A 26,729-nucleotide genomic window follows, 5' to 3' on the forward strand; every position below is an offset into this window, starting at 1 on the left:
AGAAGAAGGGACATAAACAGCCCACAACTTTTCAGCGTGTTAGGGAACTTCCGAAGCTAGTTTTTGCAAGTTTTGGACAAGGTATGGCTTGATTATTTTCTCCCATGTTTTGATAAGGGTTTGTAAATGTTATGAAGGTGTTAATTATGTAAATTTATGATTTGAATCAACACCAAATGGATAGCAAGCAGTCACGATGATTAAATTGCGTTAGAAGAATTTCTGAAGTGAGTTTTGGGCGAGTTTGGCCAATTTCGGGTAAGGTGAAACCTTTTCTTTCAATTTGGAGTTTATGATATTGTTAATAAGTGTATTACATTTTTTTTAAGTGGATGTAAATGTGAAAACATCATATAAATGCTTGACGTCGAAGACAATCTAAATTGGAGTCGTTATAGTTAAATTGTCATTGAAGTAAAGTGTTGTCCTTGTGGTGTGCTGTTGCAGGTATTTGGGGGTTTTGTTGCAGGGCCTAAATTTAATATAAAAGGGGTGTGGGTGCTTCTGATTTCATCCACACAATCCCTCATTTCATATAATTAAAGATGTTGCGAAATAAAGACTAGAGACCCTCTTTTGGTATCATAGTTTCGAGTAAGTCGTTTGGAGTTTATGTTATATATTGTTGACGTGAATTGCTTAAACATATGCTGCAGGTTATTTTTTTTGGTTGTCTGTAGTGATTAGAGATGTTATTGTAAATTTGGATAGGACATATTATAGGGGAGGTGCTGCCCAATTTTCGTTAATGTCTTAACTAATTAAAGAACTAGTCGAGGAGACGAACAAGGAAATAGATTCCATGAATACTAAGGTGCAATCTAAGATGCTGGAAAGCTAAGAGTGGTTGATATTCGTATTTCCATGAATACTAAGGTGCAATCTAAGATGATGGAAAGCTAAGAGTGGTTGATATTCGTTACTTTCATGTTGAATAGGTTCAAAGGACGACGAGGTGAACAGGATGAAGAGTAACTCATAAGAGATATGTGAAGCTCTCTCTTGGCATGTTTTTGACATAGGTTTGTAAGGCCTATCTTTTCTCTTCCTTTTTAGCATGTCTTAGATGTAGGTTATGGATGATGAAAGCTTCGGGGAAACTTCACTCTTAGGTTCTGAATATGACTTCAGGACTCTTGGTCACTTATGGATGTTAAGACTTTTAAAGTAGTTAAACTCCTACTCCTTGAGTCTTCTATATGACTGTATAACAATTGATTCGACTAAGCTCTTTTTGTAAAAAAAGAAAGGCTCTGAGATAACCAATGCTCGGACTGCTATAAGATATTTCATACTGGTATATATTTAAGATTTCCAAAACTCCCTTTTACATAGTCCTTAGTGATATTTAGTGGGTATACGTCAGATACTTTCTGCCCTAATTCCCAGGGATGATTCACCTGATGACTTCATTGAGTCTCCATTAATAATTTAAACTATGTTTTGTTTCTCACTACTCTACTCGTGTATACTGTAACACTTTGTTCATCGTGCCCAGGCCGGGAATAGTAATCGTGCACAATTCACTACATTTTTCACCATTCCCTCACTAGAGGGCCAGATACGTATGTATATATATATGATGATGTGTTGTAATAAGGTGGTGATGGCACTGGGGCCATGATGGTTTTACAGATATGATTCACCGGACCCTGAAAGGGCCGGCTATATGGTATGATATGAGCATGCATACTTTTGTAATTCACAAAGTACAGGTACAGGCTTCTAATTTGATAATTTGTTCCCCTGCTTCTTTATTTCGGATATACCTCCAGTTGTATTATGTTACGTTTTACATACTCAGTACATACGTCGTACTGACCCCCTTTTCTTGGGGGGCTGCATTTTATGCCCGCAAGTACATATACAGGTTTTGGGAGTCCGTCAGCTTAGGATTCTGTGCAGCTCAGCTGGAAAAGGCTCCATTTTATTGAAGCCCAGTTTTTGATACTGACCACTGATGTATAAAATTGTTTTGTCTATTCAGGGGTACGGCGGGGGTCCTATCCCGCCATATGTTGTTGTTGATATTTTAGAGGCCTGCAGACATGTATATGTGGGTTGTATATGTCAGTTTGGTTCAGGTGGGTCTATATGATATATTATACGTGTTGTTATGTTATGGTAGCCTGGTCGGCTTGGGTGCTCTTTCATGAGGTGATACAAATAAAAGAGCCTACAAATATACAGAATGTTATGACCCATGGGGGTTCTCATATACGTATCAAGTTGTTGTAGTCTAGTTTGACTACACTTGATTTATATGCATTGCATGTTTATAATTCGATGTGACCACAACTGATAGATATGTATATGAGGGGGGGTCTAGGTCGAACCCCAGTCACGTCCTACGGGGTTGGGTCGTGACATTGGTGTTGTTGGTGATCATGATATTAGAACACCATTTTCTCTGATTACGGAGACTATTTGATATCCTCTAGAAACTCCCTACACCTTTGGAAAATATTTAATTGTTGGTGTTGGCACCTCTAAGGTGCCTTCATATACTTGTGAATGTGAAAAATTATCACGACCCAACTTCTTAGGAAGTTATGGCATGTGCTAACACTCACCAGTAGGTAAGCTAACCCTTAATCCTTAGCATGGAACCATAGGAAATGGCTATCAAGCAAAAGATAAATAAATAAAGTGGAAAATAAGTAATAATGAGAAGATGGAGAAAAAAAACTGAAACAACACGAGAAACCACCCCAAGACTATGCATCCGCCAGTAATGAAGAATCTAAATCAAAACAGTAGTACAAGGCTTCTACAAATACATTAAGAGTACAAATAATCTTCGAAACTAAGTAAAGACTAGTCCTAATTCAGCATGGATGGAAATCGACAACTCCGAAAGCTAGGAGCTCACCAAATCTTCGAATCAGAAGCTGTTTTGCACCAGTCCAAATTAACCGTGATAACCTGTACTATGATTTGTAGGGGGAAGAAGTGTAGTATGAGTTCCAAACGAATGGTACTTAGTAGGCATAGACCAACTGAGTTCCACAGATAAAGCAAGTATAATTCTCAAGCAAATAGGCAAATATAGCACAAGTAAACAATTAGGATCTAACACAAAGTAAAGCAGGAAATGAGAGTAAAGAGGTATGATATATATAACTATAGAACACATAGCCAAAGAACACACCTGCACGCACAAGCCACACACCCTATTTATAGAAAGAAGCACTGAAGGAGCAAACTAAACAAGGATGGAAACACTGTCTGACACAGCTAATCACATATCAACAAGAACCAAACCAACTAAGTCTAATAGGAAAACCCCAAAAACAACAACAACCCAAACTAAGACACCCTGCAACCCAACTACAAGTACAACAAGAGGTAAGAATTGGTAAAATCAGACAATAACTGATCGGACACCCATACCCCAGAAGGTACAAACAATAACAAGCATACCCCTGGCCCCCATAAAATTGGGGGACCACACCATACAAGTATGCTGGTGATAGACAATATTAATGAATTCAAGTGTATAGTAAAAACAACAGACATCATTAGTGGCTCTCATAGATCAACAACAATAAGTGTATAGACCTACCCCGGCCCCCATCTTGCCAGGTAGGACCCATGCGACTACCTCATTTAGTTTAGTGGTGCACTGGCTAGAGGGTCCTATAGGGGACGTTGATGTACCTTATGGTACTTTTAATGCTTTTAGACTTAAGAATGTTCATGTATTTTAAGTATGATTTAGCATATTTTATGATAGTTGTGCATATTTTGTAGGAAACTAAGTTGGAGAGTTTGATGAGGAATCACAGCACTGAAGGATGGGATTTTGGATGTTTATGAGCTCACACTATGACTCGTCATTACCTATACGGGTTGTAGGTATCCATCATCAAAAATAGAAGAGAAAAATAAAAGTTGAACTGAAGAATTACGAGTGAAGTAAATGAATCATTTTCAGCCTTATGGGTCGTCAAGTGGAGTCGCCAAGAAGAAGTGAGAAACTGAGGGCAAAGTAAAGAAGACGATTAGGTTCTATGGCTCGTCTATATTACTGCAAGTCGTAGATCACACTTGTAGCTTGAAGATACCAATTATAGGCAAAGGCAGTGTCTATGACCCCAGTTAACGAGTCGTCCTCTATAGAAATGAGTTGTAGATCTGAACCGACTTAAAGTTTCTTATGTTCTCCAAATTCATATTTACTTACGATTCTTTATTTATAACTACACTTCTTAGATTTAGTTTAGTTTATGCATATTTTTTGGTTTGAGAATATAGCTTAAACTACTTTTGAGGTGTTATTCTTGAATTTGGGTTTTTGTTATCGATTTTTTACGTTTGAATTTTATATATGATTTTGGATTCTCAAAGTTATTTGTAAGTTTATGATTACTTTTAACATAAACATCATTCATTGTGATCACGTAGTTATGAGTAGCTAATTCTACAACTAGGGTTGTGGGAACCATGAGGAATTAACGACGTAGTACTTAATAAAAAGTAATTGTTGAATAATGTGCATGCATATATTGTTTTCCCTTTGTTTTGATTATTTTTTAATGGTGGGCAACGTTAGAACTTGCCTTATCCTTACTTGCTAGATAAAAAAGGTAACGGATGAGAAAAGGGATTAAACAATGAGATTTGGGGCTAATCATCCTCATTTAATTAGCTTGAACTGATCAAAAGATAGCTAAATTTGGGATCATTGGTAAGGGTTAGTAAAGCATACACGCATAGAAGGATCAAGTTGTGTAGTGAAATTCACTTATTTGTCGAATCAAGGACTTAGGTGAAATTAACTTAATGATTCTACATGTAATACACTAGGAAAGGATTACTAATTAAAAAGGTCCACTTAGTTAAGGATTTATGGGGAACACATAAAACCCTAATTTCACTTTATAGAAATCCCCCCTTTCTTTACGGAAATAGATTGATTACTAAAGCAAATAATATATGATTTATCTATAGTCTAAACCATATTCCTCATGGGATCGACTCTAACCTTCGTTAGGTTCAATATTTAGTCAAAAATTGCTTGATACTTCTTTAGGAAGGTGTAATTTGAGCGTATCAAATTTTGGTGCCGTTGCTGGGGAATTTGGCTTTTAGATTAGATTAGTTCTTATTATTTTATTTGTAGATATTATTTCTTTATTTTACATTATTTTTCTTTTTGTTTGTCCTAAAATAGGTTTTGATTCCTAGTGTATACCAAATTCGAGAAGTCAAGGCATTCCCTTGATTCCATTCAATCCCGAAATTGAAAGACAACTACCTTGAATGGCGAACAACAATAATAAAATTGATGGACACAAACTTGGTGATGGCCAGAACATCTTAGGGAGAAATACAACAACACAACGCAACATTCTCCGCAACATCAAACACAGAACATTCCTAACAATCCACAATTAGAAAGACAACGTCCTTCACCTAGATAACGCCCTGAACTCGGCATATAGAATAACTACGAGGTCAATCCTAACACCATCATAAATAGGGGTGCTATTGTGTTACCTCCATTGCCGTTGGGAACCAAGTTTAGCCTTACAAGCGGACTGATTCAAATTCTTTATAGTAGAGGAATGTTTGCTGAATTGCCATCCGAAGATCCACACATTCATCTCCAGAATGTGGCATATATTTGCCAAAGTAGTGTTGGCGACCCAGGCTTAAATATGAATGTCATTACACTGCGAGTTTTCCCATTATCACTTACTGAAGACGCTTCAATTTATCTATCCAAACTTCCATATAACTACATCACAACTTGGGATGAATTACACAAGGCATTTATGGAGAAGTACTTTCCATTGTCCAAAAAGATGAAACTAACAGACAAAATCAATAATTTCTAACAGTTGCCTGGAGAGTCAATTTGTGGAGCTTGGAAGAGATTTGTAAAGTATCTACAAAGCATGTTGAATTATAGAATAGAAGACAAATCACTTCTTGAGCTACTCTACCATGCACTTGATGACAATGGAAAAGCAGTGGCAGACACCATCACTAGCGGAGCAGTTTTGGCCAACACCTTCTAAGAGGCCGCAGAGAGACTTGACCATATTACAAAGACCAACCGAGCTCGGGGCACTAGGGATACAGAAACTTCAAAAAAACTCTTTTTTTGTTCGCACAAATCAAGGTCCCAAAACACATAATGAAGAGATACTTCAAGAGTTCGTTCAATCAAAAACTGAATTCAAGTTGGCATTCAAAAGCATGGGACAAGAGAAAATCAATGCAATCGACCATCAAGGTAGGGCACTAAGTTATGATGATTACGGATATGAGGAAGATGCTTATTATGAAAATGATCAAGTGGGGAGTTTTTGAACTGATGCCCAAGAATCCAACCAGGATTCTTGGCGCCAAAGTCAAGGAAATCAAGGTTGGAACTATAACAACTTCAATTGAGAAGAACATTACATCTGCGACAACAATTATAATCATGAAGGAAACTATAATCATGAGAAAAATTACAATCGGAATAGATACAATGATTACAACTGCGGGTAAGACAGAAAAGGTGATTAGAGAAATAGAGATAACAACAATATTAGTGCATACATCCCTCCTAAAAATTGAGATGGGGGATCTGGACTTGTAAGAATTTTATACATGATGGAAAAAATGATGAAAAAGTATGATGCAGCAGAGGATAATCTTAAGTAGATACACAATGATATTTTCGGAATGAATCAAAAAGTTGAGTCACACTCTACATCTATTAAGCTTATTGAGCAACAATTACGACAGATCTCGTCATCTTTGAATACACGCCAAAAAGGAAACTCTCCTAATTAATATAATTTAAAATTCAAAGAATAACGGGTAATGCATGAATATGACTACCTAAAGCAGCATTCAAATAGTGGATCAACCTATGCCAGAACTTGGGGATGATGTACCTGACATAGTTGTTAGTGAGGATGAAATAGAAAGAAAAATCAAGAAAGAAGTAGTAGGTGAAGACCTAAGCACCAAACAACCTGAAAAAGGGGATGCAGAGCATGGTGAGAAAGCAGGCAACGCAAAAGACACTAGTTCAACTCTAGTTCCAATACCAAGACCTCTTTCTCTTTTTCCACAAAGATTGAAGAAAAAAGTCGAAGATGGAACATTCCTTAGGTTTATCTCCATGTTGAAACAAATTTTAGTGTATATTCCTTTGATAGAGCAACTAGAAAAAATGTCGGGATATGCCAAGTTTATGAAGGATCTTTTCACAAAGAAGAGAATTGTAAGCTTTGAATTGGCCAATAACTTATATCATTATAGTGAAATCGCCACTTGCTCTCTTTTTCAAAAGAAAGAAGACCCAAGTCCATTCACAAATACCATGCACCATTGGGGTATTCAACTTTGCAAAAGTGTTGTGCGACTTGGGTGCTAGCATTAACTTGATGCCGCTAGTAGTGTTCCAATAATTGGTCTTAGGAGCCCCTAAATCGATGTCAATATGGCTCTTGATGGAAGATCGTACTTTGAAGAAACCCGTGGGCATTATTTATGACATTCTAGTAAAAATTGAATCATTCATATTCCTTGCCAATTTTGTCATTCTTGACTACGAGGTAGACTTTGATATTCCTATCATTCTGGATAGACCATTCTTAGCAATCGAACGTGCTTTTGTAGACATGGAAACTAGACAACTAAAGTTTTGACTAAATAATGAAGAGATGATCTTTGATGTATACCGAGCAATGACGCATCACAATAATCTATGAGTTGTTTTCATGATTGTTATTATCAATAATTTTCAACCAAAAATACCTAATGAAGAGAGGTTGGGTGTTGAAGCTCTAGTTGTTTTCATCATGAACTTTGATAAAGATCACATTGGAGAATATGATGAGATTGTTTGTGCACTAAATGGCCTTGGGACTTTCAATCACACACCAAAGAGACTCGACTTAGACTTGAAGAATATAGCAACTCCGCCCGCGAAGCCATCCATCGAAGAACCTCCAACTTTGGAACTTAAAGCGTTGCCATCTCACTTGCAATATGCATTCTTGGGACCCAACAATACGGTGCCAGTCATAATAGCTACCGATCTTCACCAAAAGAAAGTAGAAGCTCTTACATCTGTCTCGAGGTATTTCAAAAGAGCAATAGGATAGTTCATAGCCAATATCATAGGCATACCACCGGGCATATATACAAACAAAATCCAACTCAAGGCAAATTTAAAACCAAGCATTGAACACCAATGACATCTCAACCCATCTATGCAAGAGGTAGTCAAAAAGGAGATCATCAAGTGGTTAGATGCTGAAGTTGTTTATCAAATCTCAGATAGTAATTGGGTAAGCCATGTCCAATGTATACCAAAAAAGAGTGGTATTACTGTGGTGCCAAACATAAAGAATGAACTTATTCCAATGAGGCATGTCACCGGTTAGAGAGTATGCATGGATTATTGCAAGCACTTTCTAATGCCTTTCATGAATCAGATGCTAGACTGTCTCATTGGAAAAGGATGGTACTATTTTTTTGATGGATATTTGGGCTACAATCAGATTTCTATAGCACCCGAAGACGAAGAGAAAACCACTTTCACATATCCATAAGGGATATTCACTTTCAAAAGGATGCCATTCAGATTGTGTAATGCAGTGGCGACTTTCCAACGTTGCATGATGTCTATCTTTTCAGATATGGTGGAAAATATAATTGAATTTTTCATGGATGATTTTTCAATAGTTGGTGAATCATTCGATGATTGCTTGACTTATATCCAAGATGTACTAAAAGTATAAAAAGTGTAACCTCATTCTCAATTAGGAGAAGTGTCACTTTATGGTAAAAGAGGGCATAGTGCTGGGTTAGAAGATGTCAAACAAAGGAATTGAGGTAGATCGAGAAAATATTGAGGAAATCGCAAAGTTACCCCCTCCCATCTCCATGAAAGGTATTCGAAGCTTTTTGGGACACGCCGGATTTTATCGTTGCTTCAAAAGACTTCTCCAAAATAGCGCACTATTTGTGCAAGATACTAGAGAAAGAGACGAAGTTTGTTTTTGATGAGGCCTGTCTAAAAGCATTTGAAGAGTTGAAGAAAAGGTTAGTATCGGCTCTTATCATTATTGCACCGAATTAGAAGAAGCCATTTGAATTCATATATGAAGCAAGTGGAGTAGCACTTGGAGTAGTATTGGGACAAAGGCGCGAGAAGATTCTACATCTCATATACTATGCTAGAAAATCCCTTAATATTGATCAAAGAAACTACACCATGACCAAACAAGAATTGCTTGCTGTTGTGTTTGCTTTTGAGAAGTTTAGATCTTACTTGTTGGGCACCAAAGTCATTGTACACATAGACCATGCAGCATTGAGATATCTCATATCAAAGAAGGATGTCAAGCCGAGGCTTATTCGTTGGGTATTGTTGTTACAAGAGTTTCACTTTGAAGTGAAAGACTAAAAAGGGATAGAAAACCAAGTTGCATACCATCTCTCTAGACTTAAAGAAGGGGAAATGTTAAAGTTGGAAGATGGAGTCGAGATTGATAACACATTTCCGGATGAACAAATATTGGTAGTATCGCACGATTTAATTCCATGGTTTTCCAATGTTGCTAACTATTTGGTGAGTGATATAGTGATATCCGATTTAAATGTTTACAAATACTGCAAGTTCATGTGCCAATGGGATTATTCATCGTTGTGTACTCGAAGTAGAGATGATGAGTATTTTGGAAGCATGTCATTCATCGCTCGTTGGAGGACATCATAGTGGTATTCGGACAACCGATATGATTTTACAATGTGGATACTATTGGCCAATAGTTCATCAAGATGCTCATGATTTTGCCAAGTCTTGTTATTATTATCAAAGAGAAGGAGGAATTTCAAGGATGCACGAGCTCCAACTCACTCCTATTCTAGTTATTGAATTATTCGACGTATGGGGAATTGACTTCATGGGGCATTTTGTGAGTTCAAGTGGAAGGAAATACATACACATTGTGGTTGACTACGTGTCTAAATGGGTAGAAGCTATCACACTTCCCAATAATAAAGCAATAAGTGTCATCGCCTTCCTCATGCAAAATATATTCTAAAGATTTGATACACCAAGGGCAATAATCAATGATAGAGGTTCCCACTTTTACAATCCATTGTTCAAAGCGTTACTTGAAAAGTATGGGGTTCGACATAGTGCAGCAACTCCTTATCATCCACAAACTAGTGGATAAGTTGAAGTCTCCAATTGTGAAATAAGGCAAATACTTGCAAAGAAGGTTAGCACAAATAGAAAGGATTGGTCAAGAAAGCTTGATGATGCTCTCTGGGCTTAGCGCACTGCATTCAAAACTTCCATAGGTATGTTGCCTTATCAACTTATCTTTGGGAAATCTTATCATCTTCCCACAGAGTTGGAACACAAAGCTATGTTGTAAGAACCCAAGCCTAGGTCCTAAATGTGACATGGAGAATGAAGTACCCGGAGGCACCTCACCTAAGACTCTTAGTGATCGTTGAGCATTTCATCAGTAATGATAAACAAAAGCGGAAATAAATGGGGTAATGGGACTAAGGAAGGTGACATAGAATAAAGGTCCTTTACAACATCAGGCATCATCAACTTGTCCAACAATACCTCTACATTTTTAGACTTGTCGAGGGCTAATACATGTCCCTAGCTCACCGTCAACATTTTGTCAAAGGATACTGAATATAACTCAAATGTCTAAACATCATAATAAGCTACAAAGTGATAAGAGTGTTATTCTTGGACCATGGGAAATCACCACTAGTAGTAGCCTTCAACGAACAATCTAGCCATAGGGAGGAGAGTATGGAGCAACGCCTGTTACGACATGGTGATATCATGTAGGAAAAGTATGCATTAGTACTTTGAATGTACTAAGTATGAGAACATGCTAAAATGAAGGACATTAAGTCATATATATAAATAATATGCATAATTTAATGTGTGCGTGAGAAACATTATAATAAAACTTTTAAACCATCAACATTTAAGATCATATGAGCTATTACATAGAACCTGATGACTCCTGCATTGGGCAGGCCGATGACTCTTGTATCAATACAGGGGAGACTACCTTACTAGGGTAGTACTCTATCAACTTTAAATATTCTTCAATTATAACTTTAATTGCTAATCGTGGATCCACTAGCCTAAAAAAATAGCTGACAAGTACCCTTATGGTGGCACATAGTTAATATAATATGATACTTTACTTAAAAACTCCTTTTGTCGAGTTTCCATCAACATGCTACATTCGGTGCTAGGTCAAATCCCATTGAATATGTTTAAACATCATCATACCATAATATATAACTTTGACAGAAAAACAAAAAAAACATCATTTGGTTGAATATATCATTAAGACCTTTCATTTGATTCAATGCAAGAATTGTCCTTTCACATTGAAATCTTAGTTCAGCTTAGAATCCCTTTCATCAATCAATTATTTCATAAAGACTCAGTCTATTTAAGCATTTACTTCATACCATTCATTTGAAGTCAAACATCATTTCAACTTACTTAAATCATGAGGAAAACTAGGTGGGTTCTCTTGATAAAACCTTTTAATGCATTTTCAAGAATTATTCCATGCATGAGTATGATGAAATGCATCAATTTAGAATATCTCAAACAACCCACCATTCATACTCAAAACCTCATTCAACCCTTCATAGAGGCACATTATTAAACCACTCAACTCATGCAATTGAGAGTCAAAATACATCAATATAGGTATATAAACTCCAAATATGTCATAGTCTATGCATTTAAACTCATTATATAAAAGTCCATAAGAATTCGACATAAGGAAATTGGGATATCAAACTAGAAATTCATTAGAATCCATGGGTGGAAGGACCCATGGATAAAAAGCTCACATACCTTGGAGGAGACAAAACCCAAAAGAAAACTTAAAGAAGAAGGGTGACTTGAATGCCTTGAATTGAAAACTCTAGTCTTGCCTTGAGGTTCTTGAGAGAGATTGAGAAGAGAGAATTTGACTGTCTTAAATCATAAGTGTGAAGAATGAGGTCTTGGAGGGTTTAGGGCTTTAGATGGAAGAATTAAGCCTCCAAAATGACACCATTTTGAATTGAAATATAGGAAATGACTAAAATGCCCCTTTAAGAATCTGGCCGGAAAGAACTTCACGGGGGACCTTCACGGTCCGTTACTGTCATGATCCGAACCTAGGGCCTAGATGTGACATGTCGAATGAGGAACCCAAAAGTAGCTCAATCAAGCCTCGTAAAATTCTTTTAGCCTTCCATAGGTAATGAAAATAAATAAACAAGTGGAAATCATAATAGTAAATCTTGAACTTACATATATCCAACAATACCTCTAACTTTTAGATTTAACAGGGCTAAGATAAATCCTTAGCTCACTCTTAATCATAATAGAAAGAAATGTCATAGTAAGTGTCTAAAGATCTCAACATCTAATAATCTAGAAAGATAAAGGAGTATGGTTCCCAGAATATGGGAACTCACCAAAAGTAGTCTTCAAATGAAATCTCAACTAGCCATGTGGAGGAGAACGAGAAGGAGCACTGGTCCCTACATGGTGATATTATGTAGGCAAAAGAGTATGCGTTAGTACTTTGAATGTACTAAGTATGTAGGCATGCATGAACATTGAGGAAACATTAAAACATTATGTAATATGAAATATAATGCAATGCATGCATAATCAATCATATAGATATCCTTTAAAATATTCATTTTGTGGGAAGATGACCATAACCGACATTTAAGACTATGCGAGCTATTACATGGAATCCAAAATAATCCACATACCTTAGAGTAAACCTTAAAGAAAATAAACATAATTTATCATATAATCAAAATACTTTAGGCATGAGAGTGGAAGGAATAATCTCATTGAAGCCTTACATACTTGGAATCTGAAATGTTACTCAAAAATCGAAGGACTTAATTAACACTCTTGAATCCTAGCATTTTCTCCTCGCCAGAGCATTTTGTGTACTACTCAAAGTATACGAATCACCGGAATAATATTTCTATACTACTAAGAACTAAAACTATATTTTAAGAATGAGTAAAGAAGTGTATAGAGAGAAGAATTGCTTGAGAAAGCTTGATGAACAAAATAATGAAATAAGGTGGGTATTTATAGGTGTGAAGGAGGGACCTAATAATAATTAAAATAATTATAAAGAAAAATCTAAAAAATTAATAGAAGATTTTGATGCCATGGGTGATGTCAAATGGAAGACTATTGATGTCATGGGTGATGTCAAATGGATCTAGATCCTTTATGGTTGATGAGATGAATCTTCCTTTTACGAAATATCCTTTTTCGGAGCTATGTTTAAAGAAGATAACTTCCTAATTAGGATTTGATGTCTTCATATGAATTGTAGATCTAGAAGTCTTCTTTCAGGTAGTTTAATAATCAACTGATTTGGAGAATCCTACAATGATATATGAGATTTCTTCTATAGTTACTCCATTTTATTACAACACCAGGTCTTGCAAAGATTAATTTATTTGACCTACTTAGCCTCTGAATCTTAAGCTATGGTTATTATGAAGTAAAAAACCGATGAGATTATGCAACTTGTGGATAATGATGTTGAGGTTATTCTAAAACTTGAATCACCTAATTTGGACCATCCTATGAAAAGTTATGCCCAAAATACAGAAATAATATCATTTTCATCGAGAATTGGAACACCATATACAATGTTTTTAGGGGGTATTACATTATCTACCCCTTAGAAAGATTCATCCTCGAATGAGACAAGACATAGATTTAGTAGAGTATAGTGTAAACCAATAACCCATCATTAATGCGATAGTGCAATTTAAAATATCGTTCAAACCATATTTCATAATTTTGCATGCATATGATAAGAAAAGTTGGAATGCAAGGATTTCAAGTAATTGAGCAAGGACAATTTAATAACCTAGGATTGAGTAGAGGGAAAAAGGTGAGAGTATCGCTTAATCATATCCTCTTCTGCTTCTCATGTAGCACTTTCTTCTTGTTGATTCCTCCAAAGGACTTTAATAGATGCAACTTCTTTGTTCCTCAATTTCTTAACTTGCCGGTCCAATATTTCAACCAGAACTTCTTCATAGGTCAAGTTCTCTTCAACATTCACTACTCCCAAAGGAAAAATGGAACAAGGATCACCCATACATTTTTTTAACATAGACACATGGAACATTGGATGAACCATGGCCTTTTCCAATGGCAACTTCAACTCATAAGAAACCTTGCCAACACATCTCACGATTCTATAAGGCCCTACATACCTAGGGCTCAATTTCCCTTTCTTACAAAACCAAACCACACCCTTCATGGGGAAACCTTCAGATACAACCAATCATCCACATTAAACTCAAGATCCCTTCTTCTAGTGTCGGAATAGGAATTTTGACAACTTTGAGTCATCTTCAACCTTTCTCTAATGATATTCACCTTATGTAAATCATCAAGTATCAAATTGGGGACCAAAAAGGTCATATCACCTACTTTTAACCAACCAACCGGGGATCTACATCATCTCCCATACAAAGCCTCAAATGGCGCCATCTCAATACTTGAGTGGTAACTATTATTATAGATAAACTCGATGAGCGGTAGATGATCATCCCAATTTCCTTTAACCTCCAACACACAAGCCCTTAACATATCATTTACTATGAACTAAAACTATATTTTGAGAAAGAGTAAAGAAGTATATAGAGAGAAGAGTTGCTTGTGAAAGCTTGATGAACAAAATGATGAAATAAGATGGGTATTTATAGGCGTGAAGAAGGGATCTAACAATAACTAAAATAATTATAAACAAAAATCACAAAATTTAATAGAGTATTGTGATGCCATGGGTGATGTCAAATGGAGGACTATTGATTTTATGGGTGATGTTAAATGGATCTAGATCTTCTATGGTTGGTGAGATATATCTTGTTTTTATGAAATATCCTTTTTTGGAGCTATGTTTAAACAAGATAACTTCCTAATTAGGATTTGATATCTTATATGAATTGTAACTCTATAAGTTTTCTTTTGTTCAAGAATCAACTGATTTGGAGCAACCTATAGAGAGATATTATTTTTCTTCTTCAATTATTCCATTTCGTTACAGCACTAGGTCTTGCAAAGATAAATTTATTGTACCTACAGAATGTGCACCATGAGGACTCACCAAGTTCCATGGAGAATTCCACAACTCATTGTGGGTATCCATGGACCCTGCCTTAAGAACATTCTTGAGGGTCCTAGGGAAACGGTCACAACGCAAGGCTACACGGCCTGTAGTGCTCATCACGGTCCGTAGTCCTCCATCATGATTTGTCCCGTACAGTCTAAGTCTCTAAATTTCCACCAAGGTGTCTCACCACGGCCTTTGGTCCTTACCACGGTCCGTAATGACTTTCGTGGTCGGCTTCAGGTGCTAGTTTCTGTAACCTTTCAGGTGCTAGTTTCTATAACCTCTCTAAAAATTCATCCTTGGTTCCTTGGTTAAGACCTTTCATATTTCCGAGGTGTTACAATATCTCCCCCTTGGTAACATTCTCCCTCGAATAAGAACCATTGACATAGAAGAGAACATGGCATGAGGACTAGCAAGCAAACACATATATAATGTTATTCGAAATGCATCAAACATGAAACCTTTAAGCTTTTGCATAAAACATAACTTTAAAATTAAACTTCATGAATATGCATGCATATGAAGACTTGGAAAACTAAAACATAAGAGTCTTAAAAACTTGAGCATGGAGGACTTATTACCTTAGGCTTGAATGGAATAAAAAAGATGATGGTAACGTCTCATCAATGTCCGCTTCCGCATCCCATGTCGCACCTTCAACTTGTTAATTCCTCCAACATACTTTAACGGATGCAAGTCTTTGTTCCTTAATCTCTTGATTTGCTGGTCTAAAATCTCAATTGTAATCTCTTCAACAGTCAAATTCTCTTCAACATTCACTATCTCCAAAGGCACTATGGAACTTGGATCTCCCACACATTTCTTCAGTATAGATACATGGAACATCGGATAAACCATGGTTATTTCTGAAGGTAATTCCAACTCATAAGCTACCTTATAAACCCACTTTAAAATTCTATAAGGCCCTACATACCTAGGGATAAATTTACCTTTCTTTCAAAACTTAACCACACCCTTCATAAGAGAAACCTTCAAATACACCCAATCGTCCACTTTAAACTTAAGATCCCTTCCTCTAACATCAGAACAGGACTGCTGATGACTTTGGGCCATCTTCAACCTCTCTCTAATGACTTTCAGTTTATCTAAAGCATAAAGTACTAAACCAGGACCTAATAAGTTCATCTCACCAACTTCGAACCAACCAATCAGAGATTTATATTGTCTCCCATACAAAGCCTTGAATGGCGCCATCTCAATACTCAAGTGGTAACTGTTATTATAGGAATACTCGATGAGCGATAGGTGGTCATCCCAATTTTCCTTGAACTCCAACACACAAGCCCTTAACATATCCTCTAGTATCTGAATCATCCTTTCGGCTTGCCTATCCGTTTGAGGATGGAATGCAGTGCTTAACTTCATCTTATTACCAAGGCCCTTTTAAAATGATTTCCAAAACTGAGAGGTGAATTGGGTAACACGATCTAAAATAATGGACAACAACACACTATTCAAACTTACCAACTCTTGAATATACAACTTAGCATAATCTTCGGCATGATGTGAAGTTTTGAGAGGTAAGAAGTGAGACGACTTAGTCATTCTATCCAAAATTACCCATATCGAATCGTGATGTTTCTGGATATGAGGTGAACCCACTACAAAATCCATAATCACCTCTTCCCATTTCCAAGTAGGAATTTTGATATCTTGTGCTAGGCCACCCGACCGTTGATGTTCGGCCTTCACTTGTTGACAATTTAGACATTCGGACATGGACCTTTCTATGTCCTTCTTCATTCCACCCCACCAGTAGAACTCCTTTAAGTGTTGGTACATTTTTGTTGAACCAGGATGAATGGAGTATGAAGAATTATGAGCCTCTATCAAGATCAAATTCCTTAGGCCACCCACATCTGGAACACATAACCGATCTTAGTAGTATAGCACCCCATCTCCTCTTTGAGAACAGACTTCTACCTTCTTTCCTTTCACTAACTTATTCAACTCAACAAACGTAGGGTCAAGGTCTTGTTTTGACTTGACATCCACCACCAAAGAGGTTTCTCACCCATTTTGGACAACTATACCACCATTATTTGTATTACATAACTTCACCCCTAGTCTAGCCAACTGGTGAAAATCTTTCACCAACTCCCTCTTCCCTTCATCAACATGGGCAACACTCCTCATAGACACTCTACTAATATCATAGGATTATAGTGCACACTCATGTCGTAGTCCTTGAGGAGGTCTAGCCACCTTCTTAAGGTTATTGGACATGAAAAACTTGGACTTGCAGCCGACAACCCTTACCACCTCTACAATCCTGAGCATGGTAACTCAATTTACCGTATTTGAAGCACGCATTTGAGCATACCAAGCACTCTCTTTTGTGGGTCCCCCCATACTTCTTACATGGGGGAAAAGCTTGGGCACCAATATTATCCCTTGGGACCATTGGATTAGGACCCTTATCCTTGTTGAACTTGGGAAGAGGAGTATTAGTGGAACCTTATCCTAAAAACCATTTCCCACCTTGGCCTTTGCCATTACTACCATAATCGGACCTTTGAGGGTTGAATCCTCCACTATCTACTCTAGCTTTCTTGAACCCTCTAGACCTCTCCCTCAGCTTCTCTTTTTTGATTTGTTCGGCATAAGTCATCAACTAGGAGATGTCCATTTCCTTGAACAACATGACCATCTTGCACTCCTTGGATACCAAGCCTGAGACATCAGAGATAAATTTTCTCATTCTAGCATGGGGGTCAAAGACCATGAAGGGAGCTGTTTTAACAATTTCTTGAATTTGAGGGGATACTTCCTCACACTCATACTCCCTTGACAGAGATTGATGAACTCTTAGATTTTAGCCTCTCTTAACTCCAATGAAAAGAAGCGGTCTAGGAAAGAACCTTTGAACTCTTCTTATAGTATTGTCCCCATCTCTTCATCCCTCTCTGTAACCTATTATTCATACCACACTCGAGCTACACCTTTGAATTGATATTCCACTAGCTTAGCCTTCTCATTTGGTGGTACACCCATGATGGCCATAATTCGGTACACCTCATCTATAAACTCCATAGGATCCTCATCTAGTTTAGAACCAACCACTCTAGTGGATTCATTCTTTGGAAATCCTGAATCCTAGAGGCTAAATTTTACATTTGAGGAGAAGGGATGCCTTGATTCCCTTGGTTGGCTACTGTTTGAGCCAATAATGTAATGAAATTGCAAAACTCGGCATGGGTTACCCCTTTCTCATAATGTGGGACATCGAGAACTGGAGGAGCTTAGTCCTTATCGTCAATCCTTTCTCTTGGAGGTGCTCTTCCACGAGGGCATTATCTAGAGAACACAAAACTAGTCATTAGTTAGAGGAAAACTTATGACACTCTAGAACACGGCATGAATCGAAAGAACTGAAGACTTTCCAAAATGTCTCATATTCTCCTATTCATAGTTGTGGCGCACTTCACCACCATGAATAAGATCCTATTTAACGTGATATATTGGACTCTGAGGACCATTTCAAAACCTCATGTTTTGATAAATAGTTTGTCACGACCCAAGCCTAGGGCCTAGATGTGACACGACGAATAAAGTCTCTAAGAGGCTTCACAAACAAAAGTGGAAATAAATGGGGTAATGGGACTAAGGGAGGTAACATAGAATAAAGGTCATTCACAACATCAGGCATCATCAACTTGTCCAACAATACCTCTACATCCTTAGACTTGGCGGAGGCTAAGACAAGTCCATATCTCACCCTCAAGATTATGTCAAAAGATACCAAAAATAACTTAAATGTATAAACATCATAATAAGCTAAAAAGGGATAAGAGTGTTGTTCCCGGACGATGGGAACTCACCACTATTAGTAGCCTTGGATGAACAATCTAGCCATGGGGAGGAGAGTGGAGCAACGCCAATTCCTATATGTTGATATCTTGTAGGTAAAAGTATGCATTAGTACATTGAATGTAATAAGTATGAGAGCATGCTAAAATAAAGTACATCAAATCATATATATAAATAATATGCATAAGACAATGCATGCATGCGAAGCATCATAATAAAACCTTTAAACCATCAATTTGGGAGAAAGTTACTGTAACCGACATTTAAGACCATGTGAGCTATTATATGGAATTTGATGACTCCAACATCGGGGCAAGCCGATAACTCTTACATCGAGACAGGGGAGACTACCTTGCCGCGGTAGTACTCCATCAACTTTAAACATTCTTCAACTTTAACTTTAATGGCTAATCGTGGAGCCACTAGCCTAAAATAATAGCCGACAAGGGCCCCTATGATGGCATATAGTTAATATAACCTGATACTTCACTTATGAACCCCTTTGATCGAGTCCCCATTTATATGATACATTCGGTGCTAGGTCAAATCACACAGAATATGTTTAAATATCATTATAGTATAATATATAACTTTGACATAAAAACAAAACAAATTATTTGATGGAATAGCTCATTAAAACCTTTTATTTGATTCAACGCAAAAACTGTCCTTTCACATTAAAACCTTAGTTCGGCTAAGAATTCATTTCATAAATCATTCATTTCATAAAGACTCCCTTTACATAAGCATTTCCTTTATATCATTCATTTGGAGTCAAACTTCATTTCAACTTAAACCATGAGTAAAACTAGGTGGGTTCTCTTGATAAAACCTTTAAATGCATTTTGAAGAATTATTACGTGCATGAGTGTGATGAAATTCATCAATTTAGAATATCTAAAATAACCCATCATAAATACTCAAAACCTCCTTCAAGCCTTCATAGAGGCACATTATTAAAGCATTCAACTCATGCAATTGAGAGTCAAAATACATCAATATAGGTATATAAACTCCAAATATATCATATCCTATGCATTTAAACTCATTATATAAAAGCCCATAAGAATTCATCATAAGGAAGTTGGGATATCAAATTGGAAATTCATTTGGACTCCATGGGTGGAAGGAACCATGGATGAAAAGCTCACACACCTTGTAGGAGACAAAACCCAAAATAAAACTTGAAGAAGAAGGGTGACTTAAATACCTTTAATTAAAAACCCTAGTCTTGCCTTGAGGTTCTTGAAAGATTTTGGAAGAGAGAATTTGAGTCTTAAGTCATAAGTGTGAAAAATGAGATCTTGGAAGGTCTTAGAATCTTTAGATTGAAGAATTCAGCCTCTAAAATGATACCATTTTGAATTAAAATGCAGGAAAGGACTAAAATGCCCCTTTAAGAATCTGGCCAAAAAAGACTTCACGAGGGACCTTCACGATCAGTTATGCCAACCACGGATCATGGTGGGTTCCCATGGTAAAATACTTGGAAAAACTCATAAAAGGGCCTGCAAGGGTAGTCTCTGAATTTTTACCACGAGACATCTTCACAGTTTGTGAAGATCACTATAGGCCATGAAATGTGGTCGTGGTGCAGGTCTGCAAGTGAAACTGATGAGTGTCCACCAAGAGGACTCATCACGTTCTATGGAGAGTTCCACGACTCATGGTGGGCATCCGTAGACCCTGCTTTAAGAACATTCCTGAGGATCCTGGGGAAAGGCTCACCACAGAGGGCTTCACGGCCCGTGGTGCTCCCCACAGTCCATGGTCCTCTATCGTGGTTCATCCCTTATAGTCTGAGTCTCTAATCTCTGCCACATTGGATCACTATGGCCAGTGGTCCTTACCATATTCCATGACGGCTTACATGGTTGGTTTCAGATACTAGTTTCCGTAATCTCTTTGAAAATTCATCCTTTGTTCCTTGGTTTAGGACCTTTCATATTTTTGGGGTCTTACATATATGGTCGTTGAAGAAACTGAAACTGGATTGGGACATCACATCTAGACAAAGGATGAATTAAATAAATGAGCTTGACGAGTTTTGCCTAAATTTATATGAAAGCGCATCCTCGTACCAAGAGAGAATGAAGAAATATCATGACCAAAAGATTGAATAGCAAACATTTATGCCTGGAGACTTGGTCCTTCTTTTCAACTCAAGGATGAGTTTATTCCCTGGCAAACTCAAGTAAAAATGGTTAGGACCGCTTCAAGTGGTCAAGTTTTTCCACATGGTGCAGTCGAGTTAGAAAACAAAGCTGGTACGAAGTTCAAAGTGAATGGTCGAAGAATCAAAGCATACATGGTCACAAAAGATGAAATCAAAACTGTGGAAATATGGAAGCTTAGTGAAGTCTGAGTAACTAAGCATACCTACATCATGCCGCAATGTTAAATCAAGTGCTACTTGGGAGGCAACCCAATTTACTTTGTTATTTATTTAGTCTTTTTTATTTTTCACTTTCTATTCTTACTTGTTAGTCTTTAGGTTAGTATAGATGTTGTTATGGTCCGTGTCAAATTAGAGTCACAAAAAGCATAATAAATAGGCCAAAGGTTGAGTACGTGCCCATGTGAAATTTAAAATACTGAAAAACTAAAAAGGACTCATAGAGACACAAGAGTCATTTTTATGGGTTGTAGAAACTTCTATGGCTCCTAAAATTGACTCTCAAACTCTAGATTCAACACATGATGCAGCTTTAAGTCCACGATTGTACTCTATGACCCATTGAACTTTCTACGACTCGTAGACTCCAGGTATGTTTTCTATGGGTCATAGAAATATCTATGAGTCGTAGTTACCCTTCATAAATAAGGATCTCAAAATCAGTTATTCATCCCTCCACCACCAAGTCTTACGAGTCTAATTACAGGTCGTATATTCCTATATGGCTTGTCAATTGGACTCATCAAACCAAATAATAAAAATCCAGTATCTAAGTGTTTGTATAATAAACTTGCACAAGTGCATCCTATGAGTCATAGACTTGCCTACAATCCATAGGGTTGACTCTTACTAGTTAAGTACCCCAAACCCAGTAGCATAGCACTGAGTCGATGATTGAACCTGACGATCTATAGATACTTCTATGGGTCATAAGGTCCCCTCATAGAAAACCTTCAGAAACTATAAACCTATAGGTATGATTCTACGAGTTTAGTCTATGGGTCGTAGACTGTTCTACAACCCGTAGATTCTCCCTCCTAGAACCAAAAGTAGTTATTTCTTAGTTATTTTTTATCTTTCTTGCCTTCCTTGTTTTTCTTGTTATGTTTTTATCCTAACTCTTCCTCCATAGGTATGATGCCTCCTAAACCAAACCCAAAGAAAGGTGGTGGAAAGAAATGGATTTTACAAAAAGAAGCTGCAGAGATTCTAAAGAAACAAATATGGGATGAACCAACGGACGTTGATAATATGGGGTTTGAGGAGGAATACTCAAATGAACACAAAATGCCGATTATTCGATATCCCAAATCAAAGCACTCCACACAGGTCATCTCATAACTAGAACAAAGTAGAGAATCCTCCCCTCCACACACATCTGCAGCACCCCACCCTCCCAGATTGACGAGGGGGTTTATAGAGGCGTAGGAGAGTGATAACGACTCAATACCCTCATCTGCCTCAGGATTCGTATCCCCCGAGGAAAAGTCAATGCCCGAGCGGCCCTCCAAACTAGTCGACATAGGAGGACAACCTAAGAGGTAGTGTGTTTTAGGGATACTTGATTTCTACAGGATGGGGCAGGAGAGGTACAATCTCCATAACTTACGGTAACCCATTAATGAGGAATCGTGTGTGATCACTACCAGATTAGAGGCAGTCCTAGAAGTTCATGATTTATTTTGGTGACACAAACTAGAGTAGATGGTAGAGTGCCCTGTGAGCTATAACAATAATATGGTCCACGAGTTCTATACTTTATATGCGACAATGATCAAACAGATGGCTTATTCCAAGGCAAAGGAGCTCAACCAACCAATACTCTTAACCATGCTGGTCTGGGAGATCCCAATTTTCTTATCAGAGGAGATAGTCCGATGGGTCCTCTACAACCCAAATTTTCCACCGACAAGTTCAAAGGTCGAGTTTGATCAAAAAATGAAAATGGTGAGGAATACAAATATTATACGGGACCCAGTGAGCTACTTAGATGGGTAGCAGGTTATATAGTGAAGCATGGCATAGAAGCAGATTAGGTATCACACCTAACTTTGATTAAGAAGGCATCCCTAAATTTCGCCTCAAAATTTTGGTGGGCCATTGTCTAACATCGCCTCTGCTCGACAAATGTCGACAACCATTTGACTCTAGATTGAGTTGTGATTATGGCTAGTCTGATAACTAGGTATGAGGTTAATTGCATGAAAATCAACATTTCAGAGATACATGAGTGGGCTATTTGGTGGAATACCACAATACCATTCCCATGTCTTATGTTTGTATTATACCGGGACTCCATAGTTCCATTGATTTTAAGGGGTTGACCTACTGATCAGAGTAAATCGGACTATAGACCCGGGGATTATTAAAGATGATACAAACCTAGTTAGCCAGTAGCGTACTCCCCTTCCATTAGTGCAGCTACCTGTGTTTGAGCATGTTCAGCCACCTATGCAAGTTGATTTGGTAGCTTCCCTTGCCTTCGAGACACCCTTCATAGAGCCATTTGAGGCTTCCCCAACAGCTTTGGCAGTCCCATCTACTAGTATGTCATATCCACATAACAAAATCTTGGTCACCATCTCGACAGAAGCCTTACACACTTTGATACAGAGGCAGGCTCAAATTGAGGCTCAATTAGATTAGTTGATTCAATAGCTAAATCTATGGGTCAAAAAAGCCATTACTGAATTAGAGGAGCGCATAGAGGCAAAGTTTGAAGCTACCTTGGTTGAACGAGAGTGAAAGATTCAGGCGCGTATCGTTGCTTTTGAGTTGAGGGTGAATGCGAGGTTGTAGTCCTCATGCAATGCTGACATTACTTTCCTTTGGACTAAGATTGGAGTACTATATACAAAGGTCATGTCCTTGGTTACACCAGCCCCTATACTATTTGCTTTGCCTATTATTCAACCACCACAATTGTTTGATTTGTTTGCGAATGATGATTTTGAGGTGGTCCGATACAAACGACCCTATACTGAGGATTACACTTCGAATAGGGATGAGGCTAGGAAAAGAAAAAGAAAGTAGCACCACGATATTGAGGAGGCCACTAGATCATCTAAACTAACCGAGGAGATACGATGAGAGCAGGAGAGGCAGCGTGCCATTGGAGCTTTGAGCTCACGATTTAACACTCATAATGATGCACAGACTGTCATAGTTCCATATTCTGCTACACTGGGATCCATACCTATAGACCCAGATGCCACCATATAGACTCCGACGCTTATGCACCACAGGTTTTTTTTCCTATCCTCCATATTATTTAATTTTTGTGAATTTCATTGAGGATAATTCAAAGCTTTTCAAGTAGGGTTGGGGTGGTTATGAATAATTTCATAAGTATCTAGGTAAAGTCTAAGTACCCTAGATACTCGATTAAATCCTTAGAGTTTTCTTTCCTGTGTTTTTTCCCCATAGGAACTTTTTAATTTATATTGAACTGGCATGTTTAGGATGTAAATGTGAAATAAGAGTAGGTATCTATGGCATGATGGCTAGAAGGTTTAAACGAAAACAAATAAGCCCCTCCAAAATTTACTTGAACTGTTGTTACTATTTCTTTGATATATTGACTATGTAGAATCTTTGTGTGACATGATATAAGCCGATTTAATAACATATGACTTAGACTGAAACATGAACCAAAGATTGATTATTGACAATGCAACTTGATGCCAAGTGTGTGTAAGGTATTTGTATGTTCGGACTATTTGTGTCACTCCAAAAATTGCCCCATTGGTCGTACTGTGATAATTGAACTGTTGATTAGGAATGGATCATAGGCCATTTTTGAATTAGCCCGCTTAGCCTTAAAAGAATCAACCAAACATTGTTTCACCCTTTGAACCAAAGATATGAAGTTTTTAAAGACCTTTTTGATCAAATAAACATATGTTTTAAAATGTCACTAATCCTAATTATAATCTCTCATTTTGGACCTAGTCGCTCCTAGGATAATGAGCACCTCAACTCAGGACAAAATCCTATGTTGAGAGTGGCTACTATGAGAAGAAAAGCAAGAAGAGAAGGGGTATGAGAAAAGAAAATCAAAGAAAGAAAAGGTTTGAAAAGAGATGTGTGAAAAGAAAGAAAAAGATATTTTGGCTAAGACGAATAAATGGTTTAGCAAGATTTAGCATTGAAAAGTACAAAGCATGAGAAAAAATTGTGAAAGAAACAAACAAAAGCCACATCTAAGGCAAAAGCAAAAAGTGAAGAAAAAGAGTGAAACGAATTATGGGTTGTAAGATGTGGACTCAAGGTTAATGTAGTGTTTGAGGAGGGACGAATGTCACTAAAATCTAAATGTACCACACCTGTCCCTGAACCTACGTTACAAGCCAAAAAAGTCCTATAGTGATCCTAATTCAATGGTTCAAGAGTCTAAGTATTGAAAATAAGGGTAAGCCTATGGTATTGTGCATAAAAGTTGGAAATTCTTTTATGAGCATGAGTTTTTTTCCACATTACCTTCCTCAACATGTGCAACACTATCCATAGACAACCGACTAAGAGCATCGGCTATAATATTTACCTTATCCGGATGGTATAATACACTTATGTCATAGTCTTTTAGGAGTTCAAGCCACCTCATTTGCCTAAGGTTCAAGTCCTTTTGGCTAAACACATATTGCAAGCTTCTCTGGTCAGTAAACATATCAGCATGCACACTATAAAGATAATGACGCCAAATTTTCAAAGCAAACACCACCGCAGTGAGTTCAAGATCATGGGTTGGATAATTTCTTTCATGCACTTTAAGTTGCTTAGAAGCATAGGCTATAACTTTACCATGTTGCATCAAGACACAACCCAAACCCACATGTGAAGCAACACAATAAACAACAAACCCAGCCGAACCATCGGGCAATGTCAAAATAGGAGCCGACGTGAGACAATCCTTTAATATTTGGAAACTTTCCTCATATTCATCCGACCATTGAAGTTTCACCTTCTTTTGTGTCAACTTAGTTAAAGGAGAAGCAATAGACAAAAACCAAAAAAATATAATGTGACTTCTCAACTTAATTTCAAAATAGAAGTTTAATGAAATATTGCTCAACTCGTTTATACTCAAAATACTCACGCTCAAGATGCTACTCAAGAGATTTCTCAACTTATGCTCAAACTCTTTCTTAATCCAAGATGACACTTGTTATTTTTTAACTCAAAATAAATGCATAAAATATTTAATGCAAGACGTTCACAACTCGTTTTTTAAAACTCCGTCAATACATAATGTATAATAAAATCATAATTAGTGTACATATGGAAATCCACACTCTCAACAAAACTCAATTCAAGAAACTCATCAATGTATATCATAATACATGTAGAATAACACAAAGAAATTTATATACGAACTCAATAGGAATGATAGATAATTTAAGAACTAGATTCATGAAACTTTGAAACTCATCTCAACTAAGAAAACTGAAGATGTAGGGAATATGGATGAACTCAATCCACATTATGGGTAGCCTTACATACCTTAAAAGCTCCACAGGTCTTGATGAAAAATCTGAACATGA

The sequence above is a fragment of the Solanum dulcamara genome, chromosome 11, assembly GCF_947179165.1.
Source record: "Solanum dulcamara chromosome 11, daSolDulc1.2, whole genome shotgun sequence".
Lineage (NCBI taxonomy): Eukaryota > Viridiplantae > Streptophyta > Magnoliopsida > Solanales > Solanaceae > Solanum > Solanum dulcamara.